This window comes from Chionomys nivalis, chromosome 10 (assembly GCF_950005125.1).
Source record: "Chionomys nivalis chromosome 10, mChiNiv1.1, whole genome shotgun sequence".
Lineage (NCBI taxonomy): Eukaryota > Metazoa > Chordata > Mammalia > Rodentia > Cricetidae > Chionomys > Chionomys nivalis.
The window spans coordinates 29,097,716-29,122,127 of NC_080095.1; positions in this window are offsets into that span (position 1 = coordinate 29,097,716).

A 24,412-nucleotide genomic window follows, 5' to 3' on the forward strand; every position below is an offset into this window, starting at 1 on the left:
TGATTGCTTGATGAATAAAAAACAAAGTATTTCAAACATGTAGCTAGTAAGAATTTTGAATCCAAACTTTTTTAGGCATTTGCAAAAACTGATGGATTTGTCTAGTGCTAAAAAGAGCATGGAGATTGTGTGAGTCAATCTACACACCAGGTGAAAAAGCCAGAAAGATTAAATGACTTAATCCATGACTGTGTGGCTTATTGTTTGGTTTCAAGGCTGGGGTGAAGTGTTGGCTTTTGATTTCTCAATACTAATTTTTAAATATTGAACTGAGCTGTGTCTCCTGTCTACAAGTGGTTCAGTAATACCTCATCTCATGTTATAACTCACTCTTTCCTCTTGCATGTTTCCTAAGAATAGAACAATGAGAAAAAGAATACTGAATTCATGGAAAGTCTCCCACATTTTGTTCAGAATATAAAATCCAGTGGAAAAAAGAAATGGAGCAAATAAAGTTTAAGTTAAACATTTCAAACCCAAGAAAACTTGACTTGGAAGTCCTAGGTCTTAAAACAGTTCACGTTAAGCTCATGAACACATTCCAAGGAGTTATGAAGCTCGGATTAGCCTTTGAGACCAACGATGGAGTTTTTCATATCACCAAAGAGTGAGATTTTTTTAAAAAGATTTATTTATTTATTATGTATACAACATTCTGCCTCCATGTATGCCCGCACACCAGAGGAGGGCGCCAGATCTCATTACAGATGGTTGTGAGTCACCATGTGGTTGCTGGGAATTGAATTCAGGACCTCTGGAAGAGCAGCCAGTGCTCTTAACCACTGAGCCATTTCTCCAGCCTCAAGAGTGAGATCTTTACAGTGGTTATTTCTGTAAGTATAATAATTATGGCATCTACCATGGGCTCTAAAGGAAGCACATTCAAGTATTACACCATAGCATTTCAACAGCAAAATATATTTATAGTAGTTGCATAGATTATGATGCTGAGTTATATCATAGATATCTTTGTAAAAATGCACTTACGTTTGTATCACAATAAAATTGTATTATTACCCTTTTAACCATGCTAAGTGACAAGTAGACTATACCTAATCTTCACAAATGTCATTCATTCATAGGAGGTTTTATTAATTAGTTCAAAAGTAAGCCAATTGTGTATTAGTTTTTCTACATCCTAATCAGAACAAAATCGTCACAGTTATTGAGTTCACATTATAATATGTAAGTGCTGAGAGCCAAAACTACATAATTATGCGCATATTTTATGGATGAGGAATCTTAGACTCAGGGAATCTAGGGAACTTTCAATTTAGTGATAGAAATTGCCTGCAACAAAGGTTTGTCTTTCAAAGTTATCTCCCTCTGCTCCCAGCCTGTTTACTTTGCCGTGTGTGAGCTGTCCTAGGTTCTGAGGAGGCAAAAATTTGAAATCGTAGTCTATAATATTGTTAGAGAAATCAGAAGGGCAAAGTTAACATACAACAATGCCAGGACAGAATAATTTGTGAGTTACAGTGTAAATCAGGCTATAATCTGAGATGGTTGACTAAAAGCTTTGTTAGGGGAAAATGTACACAAGTAGGATCCTGGAAGATAGGTAGAATTTTAGACAAATGGATAGAAGAGACAGTGGAAAAGGGTGCATATTGCACATAAAAGACCCAGTGTAGCAAATGATTAATTAAATACTTTAGTTGACCCATATTTTCTACTAGAAAAATAATGGGATAGAAGGTTGAAAGTTTTTTGAGACTGTTAGATATGAAAATTTGAACTTTGATTCTATATGTAAGGGATACATGGACATTTTATTTAAATTGGAATGGATGTTTTCGAATAGGGGAAGCCTTGAAATTGTGGTTGTAACCACACAACTCGGTGTTGTGAGCAAATAGCCACAGGTATTAGAGGAGGGAGCGGGTAACACTGAGTTCTAGCAAAGACCTCCTGATCACTGTCATGGTTAATGGTGGCCGACCCCCAAACTTTTAAAGCCTTAAATTCAGAGGTAGAGGTTTGTGGAAGTGTGTTGCCATAGAGAGATGTTAATCATAAGAAAAAGAATGACAGATGAAATCAATAAAATCAACATGAAGATTATTTTATGATTTTCAATATATTAAGGGAGAAAGTATGCATGGCGTAGGACAAGGTATCACAAAGTGAAAGAATGATTAAGGTTCTAGTTTTCGGTTTTATAAAACAATTGTGTGTGAAATTCTTTAAAAGGAAACACACTCTATTATATATTTAAATAGTTAAATAACTGACGAAAATTACCAAGGCGGTATCAAAGGAATTAATAAGGATTGTAACCATCAAAACTTAATTATGGAAGTGTGGGATTCAATGATAAATGAAACATTTTAGATATGGCTTAAGGGGGTGTTTTTGACTAGAGGAATTAGCCACAGATCTGCAGCGGAGTACCGGGGATGTAAAAGCACAAAAAAGAGGCTAAAGACCATGAAGGATAAGTTGAGAAAGGCTATAGTGTTTCATATCAGTCTCTCAAGATGAGAAGACTGGGAATATGAAGAGAGTTTAATTGAAAGCTTCAGAGTTGAGAAGTATAACATTAGTCACGAAAACGAAGTAATGTTCTTTTCAGGAGGTATAAAATTTCAGAGAACCTCAAACAGGAAGATTTTCAGAAAACAGCAAGGACTATAGCCAATTTCCCTTACAGTAGACTCTCAGCAACTGTGGGGCCCAGAAGAGGTAGATGGCTTTACTCTTCTAAGAGAAAGTGACTGTCAACTTGTGAACATAGCAAAATGCTCAAGAACAAGTATATATAAAATATAGACCTCTCTAGATTTGAGGAAAATAATTTGAGAAGAGTTTTTCTTTACTGTTTTGGTGAAAGAATAAACTGCTATAATCACTATAAAAGTCAATGTGAACATTCCTCAAAAATGAAAATTTGGTCTACTATGTGACCCAGCTACAGCGTTCCTGAGCATGTACACAAAGAACCCTATATCTTGCTACAGAAATGTTTGCATATCCATGTTTATCACTGCTCTTTTCTATACAGTAAATAAATGGTATCAAACTATATGTCACTCAGCACATGAATAGATAATGAAAGTGAGGTCCATACATACCACAGAAATTTATATATCTATAGAGAAAAATGGAATTATGATAATTGCAGGAAATTAGATGGAACTGGAAAACACTATACTAACAGAAGTAAACAAGGCTCAGAAAGGCAAATACCACATGTTCTCTCTCGTATGTGGATACTAGGTTCAAAATGTTAAGTATGTACACCCACATGCACTAACTAGGAATAAGGTCAGAAAATTTGAAGTGGCCCCATAAGATGAGAGAATCGGGAGAATACTTGAGATATGAAAGTGGTGGAAGATTTCTAATGGTAGAGGAGCAGAGCCAAGACATGGAGGCAGAGACATGGGAAACAGAACCTGTGTGTGTGTGTGTGTGTGTGTGTGTGTGTGTGTGAAGATCAACCAACACTAAGTATGCATGAAAATACGGTAACAAAATCTATTTCTTTGTAAGCAAATTTAAATAGATAAATAAATAAATAATCTAGGGGAGGGTAGCCACAGACAGCAACTCAAGAAGTGCTAGACTTTCTTTTTAGATGGAATGCTAGACTTTCTTTCTTTTTAGATGGAAATGGTTTGAATCTGAACCACAGAATGGCCACTCACGTATTGTGTGGCTTCTTGCTCCTCCCTGAGCTTCAGCGGTCTTATTTGCATAATGGGACAGCGTTGATTCCTATCAAGACTAAATTGGCTCTTGACATTCTGATGAAGCTGGTGCTTTGGCAGCTACTGAGAGGTACAGCCAAGAAGGATGGGAAGAGAGATGTCAAGACATAACTCGTACTGTGAGAGATGCCCAGTCCACAAGCTCTGTGTTCTGTGAATATCTGAACAACTTTATTATCATTTTACCCTCATGTTAAAGGGCTTGCCTCTTTGATTTCTATTCTCACATAATTTTTCAGAAAACGGATATAGTGAGGACCTTTGTTAGAATACATCAATGTGTATGTTGGATGCCTAGATACACAGACAAGATTTTTTTTTATCCTATTTAAATCTTAGAATCAGTGTGCTCATTACCTTTCTAAAATATTATATGAGTTAAAATAGCCACACATATCAGCATTCATTTCAGCATGCTCTGTCATCTGATGTCATTGTACTTATTCAGCTTCTATTCTCTTCTCCACTTTTTTTTTGTAAATCTGTTCTCCATGGCTCTGTCAGATACATTGATCTCATTCAGAGTATGTTGTTTTCCCAGTTATTTCTGATCTTGCAAAGTCCATTTGGTTTCCTCCAGTGTTAATCAACTGCTATAATTCACTTTCCTTGAGCTCATCATGCTGACCCACGCCTGTAATCCCAGCACTTGGAAGACTGAATCAGGAGGACTCATGAGTTCAAGGCCAACCTGAGCTATTTAAGAAAGAACTGTCCCAAAATATGTAAAATACAACAAAACAAACAAAATCGGCAACCGAGGAAGAAAATGCCCTTTTTCTTACTGAACTCTCACTCACAACAGACTTTCAATTTGAATTTTCTCATCACTGATACTAATTTTTGCCTTGAGTACACAGTTTTCATTCTTTTCTTTATTCTGCAAATGATGCTTTTGCCCCAGTCTGGGCATAGAAAATGTAGAGGAGTTAAGACAATCTGTTCCCTTCTCTGCTGGTAATGTCGCTCAGCACATAATGAGAATATAGTCAGCGAAAGACCGTGTGCATAAAAAGCCCGAGTTTAAAATGAATTTCTCAGGATGAAGAGTATTTACATCTCAAGACTTATTCATTCGAGGCTGGCGGGACACACCATGTGTTACTAGCCTATAAGTCATCTTACGAGGTCTCATTAGTCTACCAATTTGTCACCAGGCTTTAAGGGTTGCTTGGTTTTAAAAACCATTAAACGTTTTAGTGGAAGGATAACCTGTCCTCAACCTCTTTAATAAAGGTTTAATAACCATTTCTTTCTCCGCACATATAAATAATCGTTCAACAAATTTCAGAGGAAGGGAAAAGAAGCACGTACTGAGTTAAGCCCCTGTAATTACCTGAGACTCTTCATTATTTTACCAATGGTCTACCTCACAGCCCTAAAAATAATCTCAGCAGTTGGATAACTACTTCACAACATCGGAAGACAGTCGGTCTTTGAAACAGAAAAATAAAACAAGAAAAGAAAAAAAAAGTCTTCACTTTTTCTAGTTATAAAAACCATGAGGCACTGATTTGGCTTGTGTAGCAGAGTAGTTTTACTTGACAGTGGAGAGTTTGAAGCTCTCTGCTCATTATGGATTGATATAAGAATTTTTGTCCTTTTCATCAGCACAGTTTACCTCTATGATCTGGACATCTGATACGCGGGGACTTTCATTTGGAGAGAGTAGGAATCATATTATATGAAAGCAGCCTTTTCTGCTGCCGAAACAAATTCTAGGATTTTAACACAAGGCTAATTATTAGACATATGGTCTATAATATCAAATGCCGATTTGAAATACTTGCTGGGAATGTGAATAGTTTCACATTGAGCTAAAACAATCTGCCAAGTCTTTTATTAGCTAGCTGGAGGCAGATTCAAAAGATTTGGGTCTGACCCTTTAGTCTATTTCACTGTAACTGAATCATTTAATCAGATTTTATAAAACCCTGGGCTATAGTGCAACGAAATGTTAAGCACATCTTGCTCATTAGAAACAAATGAAAAACTCATCAGCCTTGAGACTCAGCCATTTATATTAAATATCTTCATAAAATGCTATCATAGACATGGGGGCTGGGCTGCTGTAATCTTTCATATAGCCTATTTAAGGGATTTATAAAAATATATAATCTATTTAATACTAATATTTCCATGGCGCAAATGAATAAAAATCCAATGAGCAGAATTCTAAAAGCGTATTTTATTTTTTATCTGTGGTTTAAGGGCTCCATTTCTTCCTCTTTAATTTGGAATTGTCTTCATGCAATTGTCGAAGGAAACTGAAGAGTGAGGCTAAGTAAAGAACACTCAGTGGCCCTGTGTTTGGTCCGTCAAAATGGAGGCATTTGAAATTGAGCAGAGGAAAGTAATGTCTCGAATGTGCTACTGGTTATACGCTACAGAAGTCAACACTGATGATCAAGCTCCAGTTAGAAAGCTTAAATAAAAACAGTAACAACAGATATACTTTGTGAAATAAGCACTTGAATAAAGATTGCTTTGATCTGCTTTACTATAGACTGTGATCTATGTGAGCAAGAAATTCTGTGATCCCAGCAGCCAGGGCTTATAGCGGCTACTCACTAAAAAGTATCTCCAAAAACTCAACAGAAGTTAGTTATGCTGTACAGATTTTGTATTTCTTATTGGGATCAAATCTGGTAAAAATTGAAAAATAATTGCATGAAATAAGTTTCTTAGGCATCAATGAGTAGGCATGTTCAAGAAGTCTGGGTGTGGGTGGGGTAATTTTAGTACTAGGGATGTATGCATTCCTATGCACGGTTTCTGCTCATGTTTGGAGGGAAGATATTCTAACTTTCATATGAGGAACTTGGAAAATATTTTTAAGGCAATTTTTTACTCAGACAAATTTTAAAAACTTTATTCAGCCCTTGATCTCCATCAACTTCCCACTTAGACAAAAGACCGGCATAGATACATGTAAAATAGATGGCAATTGGATCTATAAAATAAAGGACATAGGCACAGCTTAAAGAGAGATGGAGAAATGAATTTAACAGAGACCGGAGAAAGAACACACAGAAATTTATCATCAGATGAGGTCAAATTTGGACAGGGTTTGAATGACTCCATGAATATGAATATTTTTCAGATTTCCAGAAGTACTACCAATGTAAGCATGCCCAGTTCAAGGAAGAGAAGGACCTAATGTCTGTCAATAAGTCAAATTTGAAATTATACCTATTTATTGTTTCAAGTAGGTCAAAATGTGTAAATCAGGTTACACATTGTAGGAAGAACATCTGTATCTCTTTTAATTTTCATACTAATTTAATTTTGTACTAAAAAAATCACCTACACTATAGATAATGTTCACATTCATTTCTAAATAAAACTGGTGCCTTTTCCCTTGAGGACCAATTCTAGGGCCATAAGTTTGCTAGTCAAATATTTTATTGCTGAGCTAGATATCACCCCTTCAATGGCTGTTTGCAAACATAGCAACCCAATGAACACACTGCATGTGTCAATTACTGCTTTTAGTGAATGAAAAAGTCACATCAGGTTTTATAATTGCTAATCTTCTCACTGTAACTGTGTTCTTCAAAGTAGAAGAGACCTTCTGAGGTGCTACCTCTCTGTTTGATTTAATGCTTCAATTTACACATGTAATATAGTTAATCTGAAGAGAAGTTTTCTGTTTCTATTAGGTTTGTCTGTTTATTTACATGTGGGATGTGTGCATACTAATGTATGTGTATTTGGAGGCCAAAGGTGGAGATATGGAATATTTCTCCATTATTCCCAAGTTTAGTTTTTAAGACAAGAGTCTCTCATTAAACTTGGGGTTTACTGATTGCCTAAGCTAGCTGACTAGCAAGGCTGGGCATCCTACTGTTTCTTCTTGTCAGTGCTGGGGTTAAAGACTCATGTGCTCACACCCAATTTTTCATGAATGTTGGGTTTCTGAACACAGGGGCTCATACTTATGTAGAAAGTACTTTATCCACAGAGCCAACTTTCAAGTCCATCTTTCTTTTTTAATGGATGGGTGTATTCTGAAAAATATAGAGGAAACAAATGAGACTCAGTATCAAAACCCTGATCTTCCTTTCTCATCTCCAGAATTCCTGATGTTCAGTAGATGCTCATAAGATATATTGTTAGGGAAAGAAGAAATACAACTGGCAAATAAGGATGATAACCACCTCAGATTGCTAGGAATGTCAAGTACACAATGTAACTAGAATCAGTTTGGCTTGAGGGACAGCATCGACAAATATTTCACCTTATGGACTGAACTATATGCCATCCCAGATACTATTCTGAAACCCTGACTTTCAAGATCTGATCTTGAAATAGGTTGTTTGCAGAGGTTATCAAATTAAAATAATGTTATTAGGGTGGATTTAATGTTATAAAGCAGATTCCTTATGAGAAAGGATTTGGAGACCAGCAACACAAGAAGACTCTACAGAAACATGAAGGCAGACGTCTGGGTGATGCCTCTTTTTAAAGACTGATTTTTCTAATTGGCCCACGTGTAAGGGATGAACTATGAGAGTTTATGTGTCATGTGCATTCAGGTGCCCATGTAGGACAAAAAGGGTCTCAGATTTCCTGGAACTAGAGTTTCAAGTGTTTGTGATCCAGCATATGGATTCTAGGAAATGAAAGTTTGTATTTTGTAAGAGCAAAGTGCTCATGACCACTGAGACACCTCTCCAGCCCCTAGATGGTGCTCCTATATGCCAAAGAACCCCAAAGATCACCAGAAAACCATGCTGAGATGGGAATATCATGGGCCAAGTTCTGAATCTGAGCAGTTAGAAAGAAAGTACCTGTTTACAAAAACTTCAGACTGTTAACCTTCAAAAAACCAAGAAGACACCTTCTTCAAGCTTGTTTTCTACGGCAGCTAAAGGAGACCCACATTTCTCTCAAGATTTTTTTCAGATTATATCTTTATCCAGATTTCTAGAATGTATTAAGAGAAGAAAAACATCCAGAATTTTAATAAAATCTAGAAATGACTACACATCTAAATAACGGTTGAAGCACTTGATGCAGTTTGTGTAGTATTTATATATATTTACAGACATGTAGAGCTGTAAGCCACGATGTCTTATTTTTGCAAAAACACCTCAGTAGACATCTAACTTACTCGGTGTTGAATTTAGTCTGTCATTGCATTTCTAAACTACAGAAGTCATTCCTATACTTTAAAATTTTCTGATTCCAGAAGTGTGATTTTAAGTTGAGCCAAATGCCTTGATCCGAAAAAGCATCACGCTAGCTATCTCCACGGAGAAAGCAGGAGGATGGAGTGGCATTTTACGTTGTGTAATATAAAACCTGCCTTGTTCTTTGCTCCTGAACAGAACCTCTCAAACCCCAGGGAGCTTTGGAGGGTTTGAAACTAGCATTTTTCAAATCCTTACTTAGCATCCTGGCATACACAGCTCATTCTTCTCCTGCTGTGGTCAGGTGGAACCAGGCAATGTGTGCCTCTGGAATGAAGGACCAGATCTTAAAATTCACTGTGTTCTCTGTGAGCCTGGAGATGCTAGGGGAGCAGCTGCTAAGGCACTCAGCACACCCCTTTCCAGGGATGCCTTGCAAGGTCAAGCCTTCTGGGCATACCTCAGATATCACCCCCGTGTCAGATGCATAATTATCCATCCACATATGTATCACTCCGTCTAGACAATGGAGTTGTATGCTTTTTTTATACCAGTAGCAATTTGCAGAATGCTTGCCTGCTAAGGCTCAGGCTCCTTCTATATATAGGTTCACGGCAGCACTTAGGCTTAGCTTGCTAGGAGAATGTGAGGGAAGAGATTAAGCATTTCAGCCTTATCCTCCTGAGGATGGAAAAAGCGAGAGGGTTTATCCTTTTGTTCCCATCAGCTGGGAGTTAGTTCCTTCATACTTCTGATATGAGCTGAGATAGTTTTGGTGACCTGAGAGACCTAAGGCCAAATAAGCCAGATGCTGGGGCAAGAAACAATCTATGTTTACCCTACCTACCCTTGACTATCCAATTCCAATTAATCTTGTCATATTATGTCTTTACATCTGTTGAAACTCTAGACCTCTCTGGGGTTATATTTCTTATAAGATCTCTTCCGTGATTTATGGCATTGGTTCCATTCAGGATCAGGTATTTTTGTGTTAGCAACAGTCACCATGTATATGGCAGGTGATAGCAACATGTATGTAACCATGGTCTTCCTGTTTAGTTCTACTTTAGGCACGTGGATGAGTTTGCTCATTCCCACATTGTATCAGGGTCTGAGCTCCATTCTTCAGAGGACAAATGACTCTTGGTCCATCAGAGCTCTAAAGAGAAGAAAAATGGATGCTTGCTAAGTAACCGCAGGTGTATATTCAAAGTCATACCATCTTAGCCAGAGTTGTATTTCTGTGAAGAGACACCATGACCACTGCAACTCTTATTAAGGAAAATGTTTAATTGGGGCTTGCTTACAGTTCAGAGGTTTAGTCCATTGTCATCAGGGCAGACATAGTTCTGGAGTAGTAGCTGAGAGTTCTACATCCAGATCTCCATAAAATAATGGAGATGGGCTAATCCTAGATATAAGAGCTAGCTAGCAATACACTTAAGTAATTTGCCAAGCAGTGATTTAATTAATACAGTTTATGTGTGGTTATTTCGGGAGTCTGGGCAGCCAGGAAACCAACAAGTGACCTCCTTACCATGGAATGTCATTTTCTTTCAAAAGGGAGATCCTTCTTGTAGTTCTCTATGGTAGATTTCCAAGGTTTGTTTTCCCACATCTGACTGTACAGCTTTGATAGTAGCAGTTTTGACTTACAGCATTTATTGAAGCATTACAACAGCAACATAAAGTTTTTCAAGGTATAAAGTCTTACGGAGACCAGAGACTATGTGTTGGTGTTGGCCCCTAGAGTGACAGCCACATACAGAGATTAGTGGATGGGTTTCTTTACCCAGAAGAACGATTCCTGAGGGACCAATGCTGCCACACTCACTGTGGTTTGATGCAGGGCAGCAGTTTGTGTCTGAATATTGCCTGTTCTCTATTACAAGAGGCAACAGGGATGAAGCAGAGTTAAAATGCTTTTTAAAGCCTTTAAATATTAGAACTGAAGACCCATCTTGAAATTTCCTCTCCAGGCAGCTTTAGCTTGGACTAGTGGTTAGTTGGTTAATTGATATCCATTCATTACACATCCTTGAACACTCATTATGTATGTATTATTTATGTTATAACTGAGAATATAAGACATGAAGTGTAAATAAACCTTACAACTGCAGTGAAAGCATTATCAGTAACAAAAATCTCTCCATTAAGCCCTAAGTTCAAGGTGACGATCTAAGTAATTTATTCTGATAACTTTACAAAGAAGATATTATTTCTGCATCGCTGAGCAGATTGGGACTCAGAAAGGTTAAGTAACTTGTCCATTGTTAATGCTAGTAAGAGTTAGAAAAATCAGAGCCCGGTCATCTGAACCTTTCCTCCTGCTCACTTTTCAGATCTTAAAAGCCCTGGGGTTCTCAAGAAGGAAACAGCCAATGAAAAGAGAAAGAATGGAGCCTGGGGTTGGATCTCAGTTGTTAGAGTGCCTGTGGAGTGAGCATGAGGCCCTGGGTTTGATCTCCAGCACTTGTGTGGTGTGTGATCACAAGGTGGCAACAGGGTGATGAGAGACTCCAGGTAGCCTGATGTTCATGAGACCCCCATGTCAAAAATCCAACAGCAAAAGCAAAACAAAATTAAAACAGAAAGGATGGATGAGACTGACAATATTTATTAAGTGCTTTCTAGAGGCCAACCGGAGTCCAGGTTAAACATTTTAAGTGTGGAGCTTCATTCAATTCTCATCGTCAGTCTCTAAAAGAGGGCATTGCCAGTATTCTAAATTTATAGGTAGAGAAATTGAGACATCAAAATTGAATAACGTAGCTGGTAAATGGCAGAGTCAAATTCTGGAGCAAGCAGCCAAGCCTCCTAGCCATTCCTCTTTTATTTCCTTATTGATGTTTGGTGGGGTGAACGTAAAGGACCAGCCTTAAGATCATGCCTAGACAATGAAGAATCCTGAATTTGAATCAAAGTAGTGTAGGTGTCAGACCTCTGTTCCAATAAAGGTCATCCTGCCTAAAGGATGCTATGCCTAAAGGCAGGGAAACATGAAGCAGGCTGATACCATCATTCTTGGGATGCAGAAATGGTAAATTCTCTACTAAGATGGCAAACTGGGCAAAGAGAAGTAATGTTAGCTGTTTAAAAATAAAGGAAACATGACCGGGTACACGTGAGGGTGACGGGAGATGGGTGAAAGATAAACCCCATGCTTTGGGTTTGAGCAAGTGGGCAGAGGGCAGGGCTGTTTGCTGAAGCAGGATGCTGGCCTGACAGCTTCCCTTGAGGGCATACAGAGTTTGAATTAGCAATTTGAAAACCTGTCAGATGCCCAACATGATATCAGAGGTTGGAGGGCACCTTCCAATGAGTTTCAGGTTCTTGTACCTGTGAACAAAGGATTGAACGGTGACACAGAGCAGGGGCCATTTATTAGAAAAACCTATACTTCCAATGGAGGAAGTTGCCTGGGGCAAAAAGAGGAAGTTTCTCAGTTCAACTACCTTGCAGAAGGGTAGCAAGCAACTATTTGCTCTTTTGTGCATTCTTCATCTGTTCACATGATCTGTTATACACAACTTCATGCACTAGACTTCTCATTAGTATTTTAACTCAGTCTTTAATTTTAGTATTGCAATAAGCTACAGGTAGGTCATTTTCAGATACTGTGGAGTACGTCCATGCCTTTAAGAATGTCCAGATTCACTTTGTCTCAACCTCCTTGGTCTTCTTGGCTCACAGGTCAATTTCCTATGCTCATCTGCATCTTCACACAGTGTTTCAGGATCTCACTCTCTACCTTAGTCTGTTACCTCAAACAGGTGGTGTGAAGTTTGATACTGGAACTCCGGAGAGCCTGTCTAGACTTCTGTGAGAACTGAGGAGGAACAAATTTATCCATATCTTGAACCGTTTAGGCTTTAGAATACGTGGAGGTGTCAGCCTGAGAATTAATTAGCCACATTATAACTAGAGAGCTCCAATCAAAGCCTAAAAATGTAATTTCATCTAGTATCACAGTTCATTTCATTTTAGAGAATTCAGTAATATTTCGTATCAACCTAGCCTCGTGCTGTCTTTCCAATACTTTCATACGTATTATCTCATTAACAAGTCTGCCTAGAAAGCTTCAAATTGTTGGCATGTCTCTAAAAATAGGTATGGTGTTTTAGAAGCAGAAGAACTTGACACATTTGTGGTTAGACTAGGATAGGGTAGGGGTGGATACAGAGGTGTTCAAGTTTACATCAATGTCTTGGGATCTTTTAGGGATCCGACAGATCCTGATTTGGTGCCATTGGTGACCAGAGTTTTATTTCTAAATTACTTCAGGGTGATGCGGCTGGTCCTGGTTGGGGAAATACTGTGAGCTAGATGAGTGGAGAAGGCAGTTTCTCTTTTACTCTCCCGTGTTATTTTGTTATAGAAGAGAAAAGATACTTTTTCCCCCATGCCTAAAATCCCAACTGCCTCAGCCGCTCAGTTCTAGTGTCCCAGGAGGGAAATTTGTACAGGGCATGGAGAGGGAAGACAAGTAATTGAAGTTTATTTCAACAGCTGAGAAAACAAAAGGAGAAAGTGAGCGTCGTCCCCCCGCCACACACACACACACATAGTTGATGGTGTATCACACCATGTGGCTAGGACAAAGGACTCTGTCTAGAATACAGGCTTCTAAATCCTATCACTTCTTTTCCCTTATCCTCCCTTGTCCAGCCCAGGACAGTCTGGGTTGGTCTCCTCCTTAGGTTAGACAGAAGATTTTTCAAAAAAGTCATTCTTCCCCACAACTGAGTATTTTGTTTGTTGGTTTATTTTCTTTATGATGAATGAACTAGATGCTTGAATATATAAAGGTTTAATTATCCTTAAAGTTGAGAGGTTTAATAGGTGAAAGAGCAGTGTGGTTTTGTTCCATGAGTTTCGGGGAGGAGACTTCATGGGAGTCAGCTGGGGCATGGAGGTGGTGGGATTTGCTGCTTTTTTCTAGAACCATGCCCTTCCTCTTTCCCAGTCAGTTTAGCTGTCCTGATTGCAACCTCTCTTACTTACCTTCCTCAGTATTTTCAACTTCTATGTTTTAATCTTAATGTTTACGTTATCCATAACAATCGCTAATCCGTGTTAAATTTAGATATACCGCTATGAGTAAGTCAGGGTGGGAAACATTATTCCAGGACGTCAGGTGGAGTGTGCTGTTGAGATCAAGCTCCACTTTTGCAGAAAGAGACTAGCTATGTTTCTTTCCACAGTTCATACATTAAAGTCCTAAGTCACAGCATGATACCAGCGGCCAGGACCCTTGGAAAATAATTCAGTTCTGAAAGAGCTGCTTTTGTGAGAAAGCTGGTATCTTTAAGAGACCCCAGAGGGAGCTGCCTCTTCTGCCATTTGAGGATACACTGAAGAGAGACCTCTACAAGCCAAGAAGTGGGACCCACAACATAGAGAATCTGTCAGAGCCTTCATCTAGGACTTTACAGTCTCCAGAACTTAGTGCTACATTTTATTTCTTTGCTTTGCTAGTCACCTCGCTGATGGGCATTTTATACTAAATAACTCGAAATAGGGCCTGATATACTGAAAGAATGACAGAACCCACCATCTCCTGGATTGTAATCAGTGCTGAGAACAATGTGCATTTCCCTTGATGCAGATTGGGAGGAATGTGGGGTTCTACAGACTTGCTGTTTAAATGTCTGTTCACATAGGACATTTAGTTCTTGTGCTGATTCTACTGCACATACGCAGTATCAAATTGCTCCAGGTTGTGTTTGAGAGGAAGGGCAAGCTCCTATCAGAGGTAATTAATAAACTCAAACAGAAAAGGGGAAAGAGGAGAGGCATTGATTCTAGTGCTAATACCAATCAGGCCTTACACTAAGTCCTGGTCTTACAGGAAATGTGGGGTCCCTGCTGACCCCAGATTTATTTATCTATGCCCCTGTGCCCCTGAATTATGGAGTTACACTTTTAATGTCCAATTACTCTGTCTGGGAAGTGCCTTCTGTGACTAGCAATGGTATCATTTTTCATGGGATGATCTTTACTTTCGTATTGAAATCCAGTTTTCTTTTAATTTAAATTTTGCTGAAAGCAGCCATATTGCTGTATGTGTAAATGAAGGTAGATGAGCATTTAGGGTGTCGGTGCACAGCTGTTCTTAAGTTAAATAATTACTGCTCACTCCCATGGATCTCAGTTTGCAATGCCTACAGTAGTCAATTCAAAGCATAAAGCTTTTTTCTTTATCATTGTGATTAGGAGCGGGCTCAGGTGGGAGAGCCTGCACAGGCGATGAAACATGGAAATAAGGCTGAATCTCGGTTAACAAAACAGATCTTGTCTGTGTTTGCCAGAAGTCCAAAAGCACTGTTGCCTTTTCAGATTTACTGCATTTTCTTAAAAGGATCTAAATTAATGTTACATTAATTACTGCTGGGTATGCACCCTGTAGCATATGTTGCTATTAATTGTATCCATTATCACAAAATAAACATCTCTTTATAACAACAAATGATGCTTCTTTTTCATATGTGGCTTGAAACGCCCTCCTCCCCAGCTGCTGCTACTTCTGCTTTGGTGCTTTCCTTACAAAGAGCCACCTGTTACAATAGATATTTCATTTGTGTTTCATTTGTTTTTATTTGAACAGTGGAAAGCCTTAGAAAACACAGCACTACCACCTTAAAACACAATAATCATAGTTGCCATAAAACACAATGACATTGGGGACTTGAGGGGAAGTTGGTGTTTTTCCTGTCACATGTTCTCAACACTTGTGGCCTTTCTATCTTTCCCTTATATCTCTCTTACCTCAATCTACAGCTGCAGAACAAGAGTTTAAGGGTAGCTACTTTGGACTCAAGGGAAGATACATGTACCCTGGTTCATAATGGATTACTTTGTGGCTTGGCAAATTTTGAGTGTTGTGGACTGCACAGAAGAACTGTGTGGACTGCACAGAAGTAACTTGTGTAAATTACTTTGACCTTTAATTTCCATCACTTCACAAGGGGTAAATAAATAATTTCTTAGAGTTAATGAGGATGAGTTGACATATGTTTCTTGCTTAGAGTAGTGTTAGGAGTTTGGTTGGTCCTCAAAGTTATTTACTAGTGTGATAATTGATGTTATTACTGTTAGTGGAAGTAATGAGCATCCCATAATCAAGATTTAAAGCATCTGCTAAAGTTGTGAGCTCGGTCCCCACCCCCGACTCTCCTGTCTCCTTAGAGACGTTGGGGAGCATTTTTACACAGACCTTCAACTTTCAGGGTTGGGAATTGAAACTAGGTCCTTACACTTTCTGTGAAAGTGTCTTAGTTAGGATTATCATTGGTATGATAAAACACCATGATCAAAGCAACTTGAGGAGGACAGGGTTTATTTGACTTACACTCCCATATCTCTGTGTGGTGGTTTAAAAGAAAATGGCCCCCAAGGAAGTATCACTATTAGGAGGTGTGGCCTTGTTCAAGTAGATGTGGTCGTTTTGGAGGAAGTATGACAATGTAAAGGTGGATTTTGAGGTCTCATATATACTCAAGCCATGCCCAGTGAGAGAGTTCCCTTCCTGTTGCTTGGGGATCTAGATATAGCACTCTCAGCTCCTTCTCCAGCACCATGTCTGTCTGCATGCCACTATGTCCCACCATGATGATAATCAACTAAACCTCTGAACTGTAAGCCACCCCATTAAATCTTTTCCTTTATAAGAGTTGCCGTGGTCATGGTGTTTCTTCATGGAAATAAAAATCCTAACTAAGACACTCTGTTCATCATTGAAAGAAGTCAGGACAAGAAATTAAAACTGGGCAGGAACCTTGAGGCAAAAAATGATGCAGAGGCCATGGAGGGGTTCTGCTTACTGGTTTATTCCTCATGGCTCACTCAACCTGTTTTCTTATAGAGCCCAGGACCCCAGCCACGGGATGGCCTCAAGCACAATGGGCTGGGCCCTTCCCCATCAATCACTAATTAAGAACATGCCTACAGGCTTACTTACAGCTCAGCTTAGCTTTGTAAAGGCATTTTCTCAACTGAAGCTCCCTCTTCTCTGATGAGTTTAGCTTGTGTCAAGTTGACATAAAACTATCTAACATAGCAAGCATTCAGTCACTGAACTATTTAGTATTAAGCTATGCCCTCAGTATTTATAAACAGAAGAATATAATTGTGAATTAAATTGGCACTGAACTCGGATTCAATACATATTACTACATCCCAAAGATTTTATTAGTAATACCTTCTTACCCTTGGCCACATTACTGCCTCTTTATATAAAGAAAAAAAAATTGCCTGGGTATTTTTATCATTCACCCATCAGATTTGAAAATCTTGTTTGTGAATAAATTCTTGACTATATCTGGCCGAGAAACCTAGAGTGCTACATGCTAAGGTCCACATCTTTTATCATCTTTCCACTCCATACTTTGTTCATCAGTATAAATCTCTGTGTAAAAATGAGGAAGCTTCAGCTAAGCTAACTTTGTTGCTGTTTATGCCACGTCATTGTCTGGGTGTATAGTGGGAAGAGGCTTGCCTTCTGATCTGTGGTCAGCTCTTCTACCTCACCTAATCTTGCTGACCTTTTTGAGTAACTTGGTGTTGAACATCTTGTTCAGATGTTTCAAGAATGTCTCATAGCCTCATAAAGAGATCACTGGCTTCTGTATGTGTCACAACCTCCAAGGTGTAAGGAAGACCTTCAAGTAGATAAGGACATCTCCTTAAAGAGGTGGGGATAGTATGTTGAGGACTGTCCTGGGGAAAATTAGAAATGTTACTCCTGGGAGACAGTATAAATGATTTATTCATGAGAAATTTTCCATCAATCCAATATCCCCAAATTGTACAAATATTAAGTCTCCCAAGTATGTAACAGGTAGAAATGAAAACCAAAGATGGTACAGCAGCCATCATGCAACTCAGCTTTGCTGGATCTTTGTCAAGCAGCTTTACTGGTTTATGACTTTTGCTGTTCCCATCAGATATGGCTATGCCAATTTACTGTTACTTTAATTTAATTCTGTCCTATTATATTATGATTATTATTAATTAGTCCAGTATCTCTTAGCATCACCCAAGACCTAGTGTTCTTTACTGAGGAACCTTGAAACTTGGTGGTGGCTATCTTCCACCCCACAAAAGATGTAGGGAGTCTTTTTCCAGCTCTTCCTTAGCTCTGCAGTTAAGATTCTTGCTTACCATTCTCCTTATTCATTCACTATTCCTAAAAGTTCATGTGAATGCCCCAGATATTTACTGATTCTGACAGTAGGTGACTCTGGGGAAGCTCTTTCCTTTTTTGAGTATACTTTCTCACCTATATAGTACACCCAGTCAGTTCTGCCCTCCAGATCCTATGTGTATCCTAGAACACAAGTAAGATAAAACATTGAAATGTATTAACTGGCATTATACCAGTCTTATTTATTATACTTTATTTTATTAATTGAGCCTCTAAGCTCTTGCCTCGTGCTGCTCCCCTGATCTACCAATTCAGAAAACAAAGTAAAACAGTAATAAATCACTTGGGCTGTAAAAAAGATTACTTAGTCACACAGTAGTGGCACATGCCTGTAATCCCTGCTATCAGGAGGCCGAGGCAAGAAGATCTCTGTGACTTCTAGCCGACCTGTTTCACAAAGTGAGTTTCAGAACAGACAGAGAAACCCTGTCTCAAAAAAACAAACAAAAGAAAGAAAAGAAAAATATTACTCCTTCTTATAATCTTAAAATTTCCATCTTGAACCCCAGCATGTACAGCAACCTTAACAACCTGCTTTGCTTAGCACTTAGAAAGGAAAAAAGGAAAGATGCTAAAGAAATATTGTCTGTAAAATCAGAAAATCTGAAGTCAGGTGGGATATGTGTACTCTGATAGAGTAGCACCAACTATACAGCCACTGGCTACTTCAACACATTTATTCTTAACGGAAGGGGCTAGCAAGTCACAGAAGGTCTGTGGAGGTGAGCAGTCTCAGGTTGTAAACACTAGAAGGAGAAAGCTACAGTTGCTATGGTTTTGTAGACTCTGGCTAATCATTCCTAAACTCTCCTGCTTGTACAGTCAGTATCTGCACTAGGACCAGAGGAAGGCTTTGCCAGTTCAGAGCCTGGACAACATAAGGAAGACTTTGCCAATTTCCCATGGGTTTGAGGCTTTGGGCCTTGGCATGGCCACGACTCTGTCAGCAATGCTTATTCACTCCAGAATTCATCTGGTCATTACACATTAACTCTGTACTTTCTCAGATCTTCCATAAACCCAAGCAGCACCTCTGAGGTTTATGAGTCTCTGCCTCCTCCCACTGCCACTGAGCTTGTATCTGTGACACTCTGTATCTGGGTAGTTGATCGACACCCTAAGGTATCTAGGACGTGCATTGGTTTCCTTCTCTTTCACATCCACTGTTATTTTTTTTTTTATATAGCTCAGCATCCATTATCTTCTAAAATTTGAAAGGATTCTCATAAAAAAAGAAATGGAGGCAGATATAGAAAAGAAAAAATAAATTTATTACGTAGTATCTAACAGCAGATAAGTAGTGCTATGAAAAGTGATGGTAAGCACATTGAGCCAAAGAACTCCCTCCAAGTGTGTGCAGGGGTTCCTGTGCCAAGTGTGTGAATAAAGAAATGAAATTTAACAGATCGTCCTAGCTGACAATCCATCTGCTTGAGCCCCTGATACAAGACATATTTATATTTTGGTAACTTTAGAAGCGTGGAGGTGTTGGGGAGAAAGGGAGTGGGCTTTTAACTCTTGACTGGGATCAGAAATTGATACTTCAAAATGTAATCTGGGCATAAGGATTATTTTGAGATGAAAGCAGTTAGTCAAGAGATTCAGGAAAATTCAGGAAAATTAATATTTGGTCTCCTGTTTACCTAAACGCAAGGTAGGTCATAAGCTTGCAAAGATGCTACCTTTCTCTCTCTAACAGAAAATATGCAATTCAGTTACCAACATCAACTCTAGATTTGTATGAACTAAGAGGTGACACCAAAAGGAATCTGTAACAAATTTAACCAACCAGCCGTCTTCAGTTTGTCCCCGTTTATTTACCTTCTCCAAATTGGTTTCTTTAGACTCTTGGTGTGGTCTTTCTTTGTCTTTTTTTTTTTATGGTTTATTTAACTTTATTTTATGTGCATTGGTGTCAGATCCCTTTCAGACAGTTGTGAGCTGCCATGTGGGTGCTGGGAATTGAACCCGGGTCCCCTGGAAGAGCAATCAATGCTCTTAACCGCTGAGCCATCTCTCCAGCCCCTGTCTTTTTACTTCTTTAAATATGCATTGTTGTCTTGTGAAGATGTTGCTTAATCTCCAGTTCCAATAACTTATTGAAATACTAGTTCAAACATTCTCATCTGTGATTAAAACTTGCTGGTTAACAAATATCCTGTATTTCTTGCTAGTTTGTCTCTTGGCAAATTTTCAGGACCCAGAAATGAAACTATATAGAGGAACAAAATTAATAGGTGATTTTTCTAACCCAGTACTGTTCGGGCAGCAATGGAGAACGTTTTTGCACTCAGATGAGGATTATGCTAGGTTTGAGTGTTTCTTTCTAGCTTGGAGATCTGCAGCAGAAATACCTGTGTTGCATGCCTCCAAACTTCTTATACTGATGTACAATTCACTGCTTAGCTATAAAAGATCCATTCATGTGAACTGAAAAATTTAATAGACAGGAGTCTTTAAAATATGAGATCCATAGAGGACATTTTTCAATAAAAAAAAATGTCTGTTTTGAAAATAAGTTAGTGTTTCGCTGTCTCAAAAATCCTAAGCTTTCATAGAAAATACTGAGAGTAGAGACTACAAGAATATTTTTAAAGATCATTTTTTTTCTACGTGACTAGAATTTATACTGTTTTCGATATGTTGAAAAATAATAAATTTGGAGGAATGTATAAAGGAAATGTAGCATCATAGTCACATTGCCCCATAGACTGCCCCGTCTTTCTCTTAGCTTATTTCACTTGTTGCAGTAGCATTCAAAGTTCTCTAGGTATTCCTAGCTGCCCCGCAGCTCTCTCTGCATATATATCTGCATACAATAATTTTGTCTGAAATTCCTTTTCAGATGACCTAAACTGTTTTTCCTCTGTTATGTAAGGGATTAAACCAAGGGCATCATACATACTAGACAAGCACTCAATCATTGGGCTACAGCCCCCAGCCTTCAAATTCTCCTTTGGCTTTGAAATTCCTGCTCAGACTTCATTTCTTCTGGGAAATCTTTCAGTCTCCTCAGGAAAATTCATCACATAGCCTTTTGATGCTTTGTTGAAGAGGCTATTGCTGGGTGCTGCAGGGGGGATTTATAGCTCCCAGAGTAGGTGCTGTAGAGGGCTTATTGGTTTTACTTGCAGTGAGTCATCTGTACATTTTAGGGCTTTTAGAAAAGGAGAAAAAAGGAGCAAACATAGATTTTTAGTCTCAGGATTAGTCATTTACAAAAGTCTATTATTTCAGTTATGTAAAGAGAATGTCAAAACAATGAATTATGCATTGTGATGACTGAATTGTGGGGGCGTGACATTATTATTGGGGATTTGGAATTTAGGAATGAGGAAGGTTGCATAGAGATTGGAGAATGACTATTGAGCATTCTGTACTTTTGTTGCTGTTGGTTTTTGTTATTCTCTTCTCATGGGAATGGGGAAAAGCCCTGGAAAGGAATTTGCAATATCATAGAGAGTCAAGGGCTTTTCAGAATTCAAAACCACTGAATCACCTTTTGGGCATCTTGTCAAAGCATATAGTTTTGTCAGTCTGGGCCAGGACCTGAAACATTACCTTTTAAATAAGATCCCAGATGTTGGAAAACAAAAGAATCAAGGTGCACTGTTGAGATTAAAAATGAATACATGAATGAAAGTATTCTCCCAGGGTGGGAAGATGAATTTGTGGTTAAGAGCATTTGCTGTACAGTGAAGACCTGAGTTCAAATCTTCAGCACCTACCTTAACAGCCAGGTATGCCATATGTACTTGTATTCTACCAACAAAGGGTACAGAGTCTAGAGGGTCACTGAGGCTTGCGAATGGCCAGTCAGGCTAAAGAGTCAGTGAGATACCCCATACTAAAGGAGTAAACTAAGAGTGAGGTCGTTCTCCCAACTCTCTTTCCTGCCTTCTGTGTATGCACAAGATTATGCACCTATGAGCACACACACACACAGACAGACAGACAGACAGACACACACACACACACACACACACACACACACACACACACACACACACGTTTCCCCAAGTTCAAATTTGCAAAGCTAAAGCTATTTAATCCCAAACAGTAGCTCAGAACTTCTTGTAGTAAGAACATAAATTCAGTCTTAGGCTTTTTGCTTTTCTACCTGTGATGCAGATATAGCCATTTAATTTTGCCCTCTATAAGTCTGATCTTGAACGTGATTAAATATAAATTGGTTGCTAGGAGAAACAGTAAATGAGACTTCACAGTGGGAATAGATAGAAAATTTAGCTGTTAGGTAGTCAAGAGAGAAGAATGGGAAAGTAAATTATTAGCTAACTTCATTCCTATTCATCATATAACTTTTCATAATAACAGAATATCAATTATGTGAAGATATCATCTTCCTCCACATTAAACGTGTTAATTGACACTGCATTGGTTAATCAATCTTGTTAAGCACTAATTACATAGCTGCAACTTTTCTTCTTTTTCTCTATCAGTATTTTTAGGGACAGAAAAAGTAAAAGGAGAGTTGGTTACCAGCTGATAGGAGTCAACGTAAGGCCCCAGATTTCCTACCCTATCATATGTCTTGAGGGTGCTGTACATGATGAAACCTTAAAGATAAGAGAATGCGACTTATTTAACTACTTGTTCCAGGATCTAAACAGTAGCTATAAAATGAAGTTTGTTCTATGAAAAAAAATAATTATGATGATAAATACTAGTAAGAAATGTGAAATAGTGTTTTAAATACAGTGGTTCAAATCAATGGGTAGAACATCAGGGGCTTCGCTGGACTCTTAAGTGCAGAGGCAGCTACCTTAGTACAGATGAGTGCGGCTCTCAGACTTCATCGGAGAGGATTCTTTGTGCAATGGATGATGTTCTTTGTGCACTGAATGGTGGCTAATGCAGAAATTTGTAACTTATCAGTATTCAGAGAGTAAGTATCAGTGGGAATATCTAAATCACACCCCTACACTTTGGCAAAATTTTAGAGAGCATCCTGGAGAAGAAGGCAGAAGATTTCTAACAGCCAGAGGTGGGGAGGGCCAGAGGGAAACACTGTCTTTGGGGCATTCATCGACCTTGTGCAGCCATGTCCACCAGAATAATATCTGCACAAGATCAAGACAGTCAACATTCAGGCCCGAAGGGGGCTGGAGCTCATGAGCACCACCACTGACCAAGAAGCTACGGAGAGTTGATGGTGGCTTCTGGGGGAGAGCGAATCAACTTTAATTTTAAAGGTGTGGCCCCTGATAGGTTGACCACCCTCCACTGGATACCCCGCAGCCATGAATATGCACTGGACTTGATGGGCTATGAAGAAAAGAGGCCAGAGAGTTGGAAGAAGGTGAGGGGGGTGAAACTTGAAGGAATGGGGGGGGGATGGGATATGAATATAATCAAACCGTGTTGTGTAACATTCTCAAATAGTTAACAAAATCATATGTTTAAAAGGGTGGTAGGAAGAGGGGAAAAAAAGAAGATGGTTAGTGGGTGAATTTTATCAAAGAGTTATATACATAAATAAAAGATGTCACATTGAAACTGAAAAAAATTACATTTCTGCTTAAATTGGACTGAGACAGACATTTCTTAGAAAATTCAAATGTTTATTTGGGAAGCATAGGAAGGGTCATGAATGAATTCATTGTAAGGCGAAAACCTTTCCAACCCTAAACTCTAAATCCACCTCTTGGTACTGCCATTAGCTCCAAATGCACAAAGAGATTCCAAAGTAAGAAAAGTACAGTGGCCTATAAAACACTACGTAAATTATAGTTTGTATTTTCTTACATAGTAGGATTGAGGGGAAAGAAATCATAAATGAAATTAAATGCTTTTTGAGTCTCTGTTGAGCCCATTTTTCTAGGATTGCTCGTGAGGCTTTAAGCATCCATAAGAACGCAATTATGCACTCATTGCTTAATGTATGGACTCAGAATCCGACTTAATTATTCTGTGACTAAATTTATATGTCATTTGTGTAGTAAATCTTGGCAATTGCTCTCCCAACTATCATTGGAAATGTAATTAACTTGGGTTAGATAAGGTTTTACAGTGAGAACTAAATGCAGTGTAATACCGTGGCATTATTTAAAAGGCAAAGGCCAAATACATCTTCTGTCTAAAGTTTCTTGTTTGTTTGCAGTTTCTTTTCCCAGAAGGCAAAATGCTGAGTTCTTGTCTTTCTCTGCTTTCACATTTTTGTCTGTTAATTGGCTGCTCCTTTTTATTTTCTCCTTTCTTTTGAAAGAAAAGAATTCATCTCTTTGTATGGCATCTTTTATGAAGAAGGTAGCTTATTTTCGAAAGAAGCCTCTATGATAAAGCTGTTTGAATGTTTTCAAAGCTAAGTTTCTTTTGTTTTACTCGTTAACTATTAAGTT